The 12,037-nt window shown below is 41.2% G+C and overlaps 1 pseudogene; it reads right to left on the bottom strand.

Moving 5' to 3' along the window:
* Positions 1-9,388: 9,388 nt before the first annotated feature.
* LOC101981856 lies at positions 9,389-9,896 on the bottom strand (annotated as a pseudogene).
* Positions 9,897-12,037: the final 2,141 nt, after the last annotated feature.

Below are 12,037 nucleotides of genomic sequence, written 5' to 3'. Positions count from 1 at the left end.
TGACGACCACTGTGCATGTCCATGGGACACATATATACATGCACATACCACACACGTACACACACCCCAAAAGAATGAAAGAAAATATTCACTGATTTGACTAAACTTTGAAGATTGTGTAAATTCACAAGAATTTGGGCTGATAAAAAGATTTTGTTAAATTAAGTATCTGTGTTCTGAGGAGCCACTGTTGCCACCATGTTTTATGTTTGAAAGCTTCAATTAAAAGAAAATTAACCTTGATGCAATATGTAAAGCACAGCCTGGTTTTTCTGTGGAGTTGGGTTTCTGTTGTTCTTGTAGGGAAGGTGAGATAGTGTCTCTTTACCTAGCCGAGGTTGGTCTTCAACTCCTAATCCTCCTTTCTCTACCTCCCGTGTGCTGAGATTCCTGGTGCCCACCAGGCCGTACAGCGGGCTTTAACTCTCTATCTAGCCTCCTGTGATTGGAGACCTGACTTTGGACTGTTAGACCGTCTCAAATGTGAGACTTAGGACATTGTTTACAGGAGCCTGACACGCACCACCCCCACCCCAAACAGTTAAGTAGAGCTGCAGATCAACAGACAACTCCAATACCGCCCTTCTTCACACAGTCAGCATCATCAGTGTGTGTGTGTGTGTGTGTGTGTGTGTGTGTGTGTGTGTGTGTACATTCATGCCTCAAAGATGGATGTCTGCAGAGGCCAGAAGAGGGCATCAGATATCCTGGATCTAGAGTTACAGGCTGTTGTGAGCCACCAGAGGTGGATACTGTGAACCAAACATAGGTCCTTTCCTAGAGCAGCAAGCCCTGGTAACCAGTAAGCCGTCTCTCCAGACCTTCCAACCATTTTTCTCCCTCAGAAGTTTGCTGCCCATGAGGTTAATGCAGTCGATTCTCATTTCCTGTGAGTTGTTTCTCTTGGGAAGATTTGTCATAGTCTTTCAGTCATGGTGCTCTAAAATGTCACAGTGACATGGCTGATTCTGGATCTTTGAAAAAACTTAAAAAAGTAAATATTTAAGAGGTGTAAAGAGATCTTAAGAATAAAGCAAAAGGTAGTTAGGCGGTGGTGGCTCACGCCTTTAATCCCAGCACTCAGGAGGCAGAGTCAAGCAGATCTCTGTGAGTTTGAGGCCAGCCTCGTCTACGGGAGCTAGTTCCAGGACAGACACCAAAGCTGCAGAGGAACCCTGTCTTGAAAAGCCAAACAAAACAAAACAACAAATCAAAACAAACAAACAAACAAAAAAAAACAAATGAGATAGGACTTTAAAAAATCCTCTTGTCTCTTAGAGGTTCATTTTCTAATTTTATTAATTGAATATGTTGATCACCTGTATTTTTTTATGTTCTTAGGGGTTCATTACCATTGCTATTATTCTTTCAAAAATGTCTTTGATTTCATTTTACAACGATTATATTCGTTTTAAATATGTATTACTGGGCTAGAGAGATGACTCAGCAGTTAAGACTTAGCACTTCCTGAGGACCCAGGTTCGATTCCCAGTGCCCACAAGGCAGCTCACAACTGTCTGTAACTTCAGTTCCAAGGGCCCATCACTCTCACACAGACATATATGTAATAAAAACACCAATGCACCGAAATAAATTAAAACAGTATAAACAATTGTATAGTACCAAACAAAACAAACAAACCAATCCAATAAATTCCTCAATTGATGATCCCTCTTTCCAGATGACTCTAATTTGTGTCGGGTTGACAAAACAAAACAAAGCAAACACACAACTAGCCAGTACAGATGTCAACAGACACAAGTTCTGAACATAAGCACCTCACTGTCCAGTTAGCTTGATTGGAACCAAACTCAACATGTGCAGCATAGGTGATCAGAAAGCTCTGTCTGAAGACAAACGTCTCTTGACTGTTCTCCCCCCACAACGTTTAGCTGAGATTGATCCACAGCGACTGTTGTGTTCTGGAACTAAGAGGCTCTACTGAACTCTGTCCTCAGTAAACACATTCAGCCTCGTATTGGCATCTCTGTTCCAGGGCAAAGCCATCATTGATTAAAGTGTACATTACTGAACCATCAAGACATGTAAGATTCGACTATGGGAAAAGCAATAAGAAGACAATTCATCAATCAATTATTGCCACAAACCCCAACCATACTGACAAATGATATCAGCTACGTGATTTTCCCCTAAAGTTGCAAGTTTTACGTTTTCTAACCTTACATTTGCAGAGTGTGGCGTTTTAAAAGGCTGATGCCTTCTGCGGTCCAGTTAAATCAAATGTGCGTTACGGTTCTTAAATTCCCCTTCATGAAAGTGACGGTTATATATGTAAATTGGAAAAGTGGGAACTCCTGGCACAGCAGATGGCAGCAATGCAGGACAGATGCCATCAGCTGGATGCTCACTGGGGAAGAAGAGATGTTAATGAGAGCAAGGCTGAGTGATGCAAATCTTAATGGAAATGGTTGGTTTCTAATTTACAAAATGATTGCTGTATGGGGGGAGGCAGAGAGGATCCAGTCAGGAGCAATAGACCTCTGTTTCAAGCAGTAGGGAGCTCTGGACCAGGGATATATTGTGTCTTGTCCCTTTAATTGCTAGTGAAATGAATTACTAGATGTAAGATTGCTATATATAGAAACCTTGGTGCAGGCACAACAGTAAGGAAATCAGGGGACTTGCAAGGACTCACTGCCCCAGGCTGACAGCCCTGTTGGGTGAAAGAGCCCTATAATCTGTAGAAACTTGTATCCTTGTCCTCAATATGTCCTTTTTCACTGAACCAAATAAACTACTGACATGCTTTTATTTTTTAATATTTCATAGGCTGAGAACTTCCCCTGGGACAGGCAAAAAAAGGAGGAACAATTCCCTGAAAAAAATATTGGTTTTGTTACATTTAGCTCTGAAGAACAGAGTTGAGTCAGAAGTTTGGATGAAGTCTACCAGGAAAGAAAAGCCAAGAATGACAAACTGATGCCCAAATAGTCCAACGATCAGACCATGTTTACGTTTGACGTTTTTTTATGAATGCCTCTACAAACTACAGGAATATGGAGAAGGAAGGGGGTTAGACATGAGGGACCCAAGGAAAATTTAGGTGTGTCTTGGTAGCTCTGTCTCCTGATGGGCAGGAAACCTCTTTCTGGCCGATCACCCATTAAACACATAAGTTCTCTTCACAATATTAGAAAGTCATGTGACAGCATGATTTCTAAACTACCATACGTGCTCACTAACAAAGGGTCTGCATCCTCAAAACACCCTGATGTCATTTGAATTGTGTGTGTGTGTGTTCATGTTTTCATGTGCTATTGCACACATGTGAGGTCAGATGACGACCTGTGGAGTAAGCTCTAACCTCCCTGCTTTGGGTAGGCTCTGGGAATGGGATTCAGGTCTCTAGGCTTGCTCAGCAAGCCCCATTACCCACTGAACCACCACACCTCCTCCTCAAGTTGTGGTTTCTAAGACTTCCCACTCCTTGTAGAGTTTTCAAGAGGATCCTAGGAGGAATTACCCTGAAAAGGAGACTGAGTGCCTTATGATTTGAGAAGGACAAAAGACTCATCATACCTCATGAAGATGCCATCCCTCTCCTAGGTGGGAACTAAAACCTCTTCAAGTTCACACCTGATGGGCTGCCATGCCCCACCCTGCTTTAAGTCAGTACCCCATCCCTGAAATGTACTGTCTCTTTCTTTGCTATATAAATTTCTATATGAACCATCTATATATATCAAAATAACTGAGATGAAACCGTTACCTTGGAAGACAGGAGTTCTTGGAATGTGAGCAAAGTCAGTAGAAGAATCTTCACTCTTGGAAAGCTATTAGCCACATCCACGCTAGGAGAGACTGGGCAATGAAGCTATTCTCATGAGAGAGAAAAGCTCGGTGTGTGTTGTAAGACACAGGGACGATGTGAAATGTTCTAGCTGGAATGTGTCCCTTAGAGTGAGGATCTTAGCAGAGCAGGAGAAGCCAAAAAGCCAAAGAAACCAAATTCTGAACTATGAACAGACAGAAACTGTCAATCATGTCCTGAAGGTAAGGGCTCACTCATGAAATTCTTGGACTTATAGGTGTTATGATGCAACTTCAGACAAGTATACTAGGGAAATGGAAGCTTGAGGTCACTGTGGAGATAATGAGCATAAATCCTGCATTACTGGCTTAGAAGACCAGGAAGCTAATCTTTAGTCTTGGTGGGTACAGGATTATATGTGGGCAAGTTGACATTTAAAAGGATGACTCTCATAGGGTGTCAAGCAATAAGACCATAGTAGTAACATTTTATGTGTGCATAGGTGCTTGTGTTCTGGTGCAGACGTATGTATATCTGCACATGTGTGGGAACCAGAGGTCATGGCTGGGTCTCTTCTTCATTCACTCTCCATCTTAATTCTTGAGTCAGGATCTCTCCTTGAATCTGGAGCCCACCAACCAATCAGTGGGCTCCAGGGGTCCTCTTGCCTCCACCTCCCCAACACTGGGATTACAGGTGTGTGCTGTACTCTTTCAACACCTCTTTCTTCCTACATGGGTGCTGAGGATATGAACTCAAGGTCCACATGCTTGACCAGCAAGCACTTTATCAACCGAACCATCTCCCCAGCCAAGGAGTCATGTTTCATACTAAAATAGAAATTACCATTGATCTTTTTTTTTAAATTTTATTTATTTATTAAGGATTTCTGCCTCCTCCCCGCCACCGCCTCCCATTTCCTTCCCCCTCCCCCGATCAACTCCCCCTCTCTCATCAGCTCGAAGAGCAATCAGGGTTCCCTGACCTGTGGGAAGTCCAAGGACCGCCCACCTCCATCCAGGTTTAGTAAGGCAGTAGGATCAAAAACCCATTGCCATTGTTCTTGAGTTCTCAGTAGTCCTCATTGTCTGCTATGTTCAGCAAGTCCGGTTTTATCCCATGCTTTTTCAGACCCAGGCCAGCTGGCCTTGGTGAGTTTCCGATAGAACATCTCCATTGTCTCAGTGTGTGGGTGTACCCCTCGCGGTCCTGATTCCTTGCTCCTGCTCCCTCTCCTTCTGGGACCTGATTTGGACCTTGAGATTTCTGTCCGGTGCTCCATTGATCTTAAAAACATTTTATTTGTGATAATCAGCAAAATAATATGCCCAAGAATGTCAACAAATAGAAGAATTATAAACCATCCAAATGAAAGCACACATTAAAATTACAAACTGGATTTTATGTCTCAAGTTGTATGAGTTCATGCATATTTTGTCAATGATAAAATATTTTAAATGAATTCCATTTAAAGTTGGAATTCAGGAACACTTCTTATTAAAATAATTTGTTGAGTATTATTTTTATTTTATGTGCAAGGGTGTTTTGTCTGCATGTGTATCTGTGTACCATATACATACATACAGTGTGTGAAGAGGCCAGAAGAGGGCATCAGATCCTTTGGAACTGGAGTTACAGACAGTTGCTGGCAACTGTGTGGGTATTGAGAATTAAACAAGAGTCCCCTGGTAAAGGAACCAGTTCTCTTAACCACTGAGCTACCCCTCTAATTTCAGAAATTCTACTTACTTTTAAGCTGCATAAGTTAAGAACAGTTTCACAGGTTCTTTCCCTGTGGATCAGTGGTTCTTAACCTTCCTAGCGCCATGACTCTTTAATACAGTTGCTCACGCTGTGGTAACCCCCAACCATAAATTATTTTCCTTGCTACTTCCCAGTTGTAATTCTGATACTGTTATGAATCATAATGTAAATATCTTCTATGCAGGACATCTGGTATGGACCTCTGTGAAAGGGTTGTTTGACCCCAAAAGAGTCTCGAGCCACATGCTGAGAACGACTAATGTGGATAATAATATTTTCTGTCCTGTTAACATCACAGCTCCCCGCTGTGTTGGACTGATGGAAAACACTTCCTTACAATACCCACCACTAAGATGGATTTGACAACACAATCTGTCCACCCAGCACACGGGGCTTCAAGACCATCCCAAGCTGCACAGCAAGATCCTGTCTCCAACAGAAAAGAAAATGACCAAAACAACAACAACAACAAAACGAAAACCAGAATTCATTGCTTCTCGCAGTAGACAGCAAGAACAGGCTTAGGCAAGGGTATGGAGGGGACCGCCTTGGGAAACTTTCAGGTTGGGCGCTCCATAGATCTTGCTCTCCTTCTGAGGAAAGCCTGAAATCTCACTATTCAATCCTCATTTCTTTTGCATAGTTTCTCTTGGCTTTTACACTTCTTCATCTTTTACATTCCTTTCCCTCCCCCACGCCTACTTTCCTTCTTCCTTCTTCCCTCTTTTCCCTTTCTACTTTGGTGGTGGGAGCAACGATTTCTCCCTGTGCCCTTGTGTGATCTCCCAAGTGCTAGGATTATAGACACTCACCACATGCCCGGCTTTGCAGATTTTTGGCTTTGAGAAGCCAAGGAAGACAATAATGTGCTTCCCGTGGGGGAAGGGGGAGATCATAATTATTAATCTACCGTGTTTGACATGATTTGCAATAAAGAAAGTTCATTTTTGAACTTGCATGCGGCACAAAAATCATCTTTAACTTAAGCTTCATTTCCATTTTTTTCTTTTTTTGGTTTTTCAAGAAAGGATTTCTCTGTGGCTTTGGAGCCTGTCCTGGAACTAGCTCTGTAGACCAGGCTCGTCTCGAACTCACAGAGATCCGCCTGCCTCTGCCTCCCGAGTGCTGGGATTAAAGGCGTGCGCCACCACCACCCGGCCTTCATTTCCATTTTTAAGCGGAAGTTAATAACCTTTCTTGGAAAATATGCAAACATGTTGCAGAGGCATGCAAAGATATGTAAAACTGTCCACAGAACAGTTTTGAAAAGGTTCCTTTGGGAGAAAGGAGTGGGACAGAGTGTAGTGACATTTCAAAAGTATTTTATTAAATAAAGTCTTCCTGAAGATCTGAGAGTAAAACAGCCCCACTGGTCAGTCTTATAGACCAGGTAATGGTAGCACACACCTTTAATCCCGGTAGCTATACTAGTTGCTATAGAAACCAGACAGTGCATGCCTTTAATCACAGTGGTGCACGCCTTTAATCCCAGCCGTAGAGAGGATTATGAAACGGGAGGAGACAGCTCTCACACAGCCTCATTCTGAGATTCCTGGAGGCAGGATCGCTATTTTGAACCAAGGTCAAGGTAAGAGCTAGTGGCTAGCTGTTTTGCTTTTTGAATCTTCAGGTTGGACCTGAAGTCCAATTTATATCTCTGAGTTTCTATTAATAGTGCTTCACAGAGTCTCATATGTAGCTCTGGCTGTCCTGGAACTCACTATGTAAACTAAGCTGGCCTCAAACTTCTGCCTATCTGCCTCTGCCTCCTGCATGGTCAGATTAAAGGTATGTGCTACCACACTCTGCTTACGAAAGGTACTAACAAGTCCAAAAGCGAGTTTAAGAACAAAGCTGCTGAGAGCTAGAGACGTGGCTCAGTGGTTAAAGAGTACTTGCAGAAGACCCTGACTTGATTCCTTGCATTCATATGGCAATTCACAACTGCCTGTAACTCAAATTCCAGGAGATCTGGCACCTTACCTTCTGGTCTCTTTGGTGCATGCACATGCAAGCAAAAACACTAATATACATAAAATAAACATAAATGGAATTATTTTTTAAAAGAGAGAATCTGCTATCCCTCTCCCCCAGGAAAGCATGGAACTGCTGTGCTGTGTGATAAAAAACAAATGCCATCTTTGACAGTCGATGGACTTTATCTTCTGTTTGTCTGGCAAAGGATGAGGAACTGTCATTCTCCAAAGCAGTTCAACGGACTCAGAGCTCCCAGCATGCTTTACAGACAGGAGTGGCCTTGAGTCTGCCCAGATTTCACTAAGACACTTTCCCGTTAATCCATGTAGCGTCAATTCCTTTGTGAGGTCATTTTTGGCAGAGGCGGGAAGCTTGATGTCAGGGAGTTAAAGATCACGAACGTACATTCGGTTTTAAGATCACTGGAGCAGAAATAACCATCAAAAGAATTCCGCAGGGCTTCAAGTGCCTATGGATTTGTTGTCTAAGAAGTATTGGGAAAACATTGTTTTCTGTTTCAGCCTAAAGAAACGTATTTTCCCAGGCATTGAAAAGTTAATTTAATTGCTGCCTCCCTCCCTTCCATCTCTTCCAGACTAGCAGCTGGGACAGAAGAGTTTGTCATTGCTCTGAAACCTTCATAATGGCATGAAGGTCTCTGACTGGAAAGAATTACCTGGTTGACTTAATCTAAAGTACCTACCACTAAGTCAATTCATAAAAAAAAATAAATACTATCAGTGTTCCATGGTCTGGTTAGTGCTTTCTCCTCCCACAGCCTCTCTCATACCCATTTTTGTTGTCAGTGTGTGCATATGTGTGTGTTTCTATGTGTATATATGTGTTTGCACAAGTGTACGTTTGCATATGTGCACAAATATATGTATGCTTGCATGTAGTATGTTTGTATGTGTGCATTTACATATGCACATCTGTGTATTTACCTTCAAATCCTCCTCAGGGCTTATGTTTTTGAAAGCCATAAAATTTCAATCTATAAGAAAATTGTAGTATTTTCTGTTTTCTTGCCTGAAAACTATCTTGATGAGGTAGCGATGTGAGGCTCGAAGTCTGATGGAGTTGACAGCTGTCGTGGTTATTCTTTACACATTCTGAATGTGGGACCTTTATCAGATGCACGAGTCACAGGTATCTTTCCTTCAGTTTGCCTATTGCTGAATTTTCTTGAGAGCTTGTTTTGAGGTTCTGGTAGGGGAGTACAGTTACCCCTATGTCCTTGACTGAAGGCCACTCCTCCTCTACTGGGGGAAAATCATCCTCTTTGACCGACTGACAGACTGACCAACAGGGTGGGCAACTTCAGGAGGGAAGCACATCAGACAATGAGGAAGGGAGGGGACCCCAACATAGCGAGCCAATCAGACAAATCAACCCTGGTCATCAGTGGGGTAACAGACACCATAGCCAGATCACCTTCGCATCCTCTAAATTTTCTTGTCTTTCAACAAAAAAAACAAAAACAAACCAAAAAAATCTCTTAATTTTAATTAAATATATCAACTTTTTAGTTCCTCAATCATTGTTATCAGATTCAAGATTATGAAGATTTAGAGTTTATATTTTACATTTCGCTGGGTGGATTCATTTTGAACTATATTCTGGGTATGGTTCCAGGCATACACCACAATTCACCTTTTGTACCTGTCTATCAAGTTGTTACAGTGTCATTATCTATTCAAAAACCTTTTTTCTTTATCAACTGAATCACTTCTGTCTTCAAACCCAGTTGAGATCATCTGCATATCTACTATTCAACATTCATTCCAGTCTATTAATCTATTTATCAATACAACTATCAATATCACAGCCTAGCTACTGCAGCTCTGTAATAAATGCTGAAGTTAGCGTCGTTCTTCACATTTTTTCCAGTTTTGTCTTTTTATTTATCATACACAAGGACTTGTCTTCTGGTTTGTTGAAGCAGTGAGTCAGACAACACTTGCCACATTAATGCCTGTCAACACGGCTACCCATGAAAACTCTGGCATAATCATTGAGACGGACACTCTCAACAAAGGCAGTTAATTCTGTCATTCCCATTCATCTTATAGTACTTCAATACAGACAATTTAACTTTCTTTCTCCTATGCTTATTCTTCTTGGGAGCGGTGTTAACCTTCTTCTGCCTTTTCTTAGCACCATCATGAAGTCTCAACATAAGATGAAGGGTGGACTCCTTTTGAATGTTGTAGTCAGGCAAAGTATGGCCGTCTTCCAGCTGCCCAACGAAGATCAGCCTCTACCGATCAGGAGGAATTCCTTTCCTATCGGGGATCTTGATCTTTACATTTTCTATAGTGTCTGAGGGTTCAGTCTCTAGCCGCATGGTCTTCCCTGTAAGCGTCTCCATGAAAATCTGCATCTTGTTGCAGTTTCTTCTGAATTTGAAAAAAGTTCGATTAAACCCAAAGACAATGACAAGAGCCAAGCTTAAGGCCATTGGCCAGAGCTGGGCCACAGAGCACACCCATTCTTAACATTTTATTAGTTCAAATTGTCTTCAATTTTATATTTTATAACTTTTGTTTTTCCATATGAAACTTGAAATTATTTTGAATTATTTTGTCATTATATAGACAAAAAACCCTGGTATATTTAATTGAGATAGTTTTAAATCTGTACATAAATTTGAAAGGAACTAACATAAAAAAATATTATAAAGCTGAACATGATGGCATGGGCCCATAATCTCATCTACTTGAGAAGCTGAAATTAGGATGGTGATTCAAGGTCAACATGAGAAATTTAGCAAAGCCCTGATACCAAGCAAACTAATATTCCCAGATATTGATAACTGAGGCGAATTCTCTACTGAAGGATAACTATGTTGTGTTTGTGGATTGAAAGGCACAATATCTTGGGGTTTTGTTTGCTTGTTTGTATTGTTGAGCCTTTATATAAAATGGCATCATGTTTGTCTCTAATATGCTTTAAATCATGTCTCATTTCTCCCAGTTATTAACACAGTGTAAACTGCATGTAAATCACTGTTGTATTGTTTGGGTAATAATAACAAGAAAAGCATCTGTATGTGCTCAGCATGACTTTGCTGTTCTTGAAATTTTCTTCCATGTGGTTGATTGAAATGATGTAGCCAGTGGACATAGAAGAATGACTGTCTATCTTCTTATTCACTTAGTTTTTCTCTAATTCCTCTCAGCAATGTTTCATATTTTCAATGTTCATATCTTACATATTTTATGCTTTATTATGTGCTTTATATTTTATATCTCATTTTTGTTTTGCTTTATTTTGGTTTGTGTTTTTAAAGATTTATTTATTTATTATGTATACAACATTCTGCTTCCATGTATGCCTGCACACCAGAAGAGGGCACCAGATCTCATTATAGATGGCTGTTAGCCACCATGTGGTTGTTGGGAATTGAACTCAGGACCTCCGGAAGAGAGGTCAGTGCTCTTAACCTCTGAGCCATCTCTCCAGAGGACAGTAGATCTCATTATAGATGACTGTTAGACACCATGTGGTTGGTGGGAATTGAACTCAGGACCTCTGGAAGATCAGTCAGTGCTCTTAACCTCTGAGCCATCTTTCCAGCCCCCCCCCTTTTAAAACTTTTTTTATAGTTTATTTGTATTTTATATACACTTGGTGTTTTGCCTGCATGTATGTCTGTGTGAGGGTGTTGGATCCCCCTGGAACAGGAGTTACAGACAGTTGTGAACTGCCTTGTGGGTGCTGGGAATTGAACCTGGGTCCTCTGGATGAGGAGTCAGTGCTCTTAACCACTGACCCATCTCTCCAGCCTCTTAGTTTGGTTTTAAAGAGAGGGTTTCTCTGTGTAGCTGTGGATATCCTAGAACTCAGTATGTAGAACAGGCTGGCCTTGAACTCAGAGATTTGCCTGTCTCTGCCTCCTCAGTGCTGGGACTGAAGACATGCATCACCACTGCTTGGATTCCCATTGTTTTTGATATCAAAAGGATTAGTGACTTATTTTTATAGGCAAATTAATTTGGGTGTGTTTATGTATACACACATATGTATGCTACGTTGTCGTCATGGAGGTAGGAAGACAACTTGTAGGAGCCACTTCCTTTCTACTATATGAGTTCTAGGATCAAATTCAGGTCATTGGGCTTGCCTTTATCCACTTGAGACATCTTGCCAACCCAGCCTAATGACAATTTAAGTATTGAACTATCATGCAACAGTCTCACCCCGTTCGCTTGCTAGTCCCAAGGCCTGTTCTGTATATTCAGTGGACTCTCCATGCAAATGATCATACTATGAGAGTAATGATAGGGTCACATCTTAGCTTCTAATCTTCTATTTTTTTATTGTCTTACTTTGCTGGTAATAACTTCCAGTGTAATAGGGATTTAATTCAATAATATCGTATCAGAAAAATGATCACATCTGGAGAAAGGGATATTGAAAAACAAGAGGTCTTATAGACACCAACTAGATTTGAACAGAGAACTTCTTCATGAGATATTATAGTCAAGATGTCAAAAGCACAAAGCAAACAAGTCCTATTAA

This window comes from Microtus ochrogaster, linkage group LG4 (assembly GCF_000317375.1).
Source record: "Microtus ochrogaster isolate Prairie Vole_2 linkage group LG4, MicOch1.0, whole genome shotgun sequence".
Taxonomy (NCBI): Eukaryota; Metazoa; Chordata; class Mammalia; order Rodentia; family Cricetidae; genus Microtus; species Microtus ochrogaster.
The sequence above is the reverse complement of the archived record's forward strand: the minus strand, read 5'-3'. Positions and strand labels throughout refer to the sequence as shown.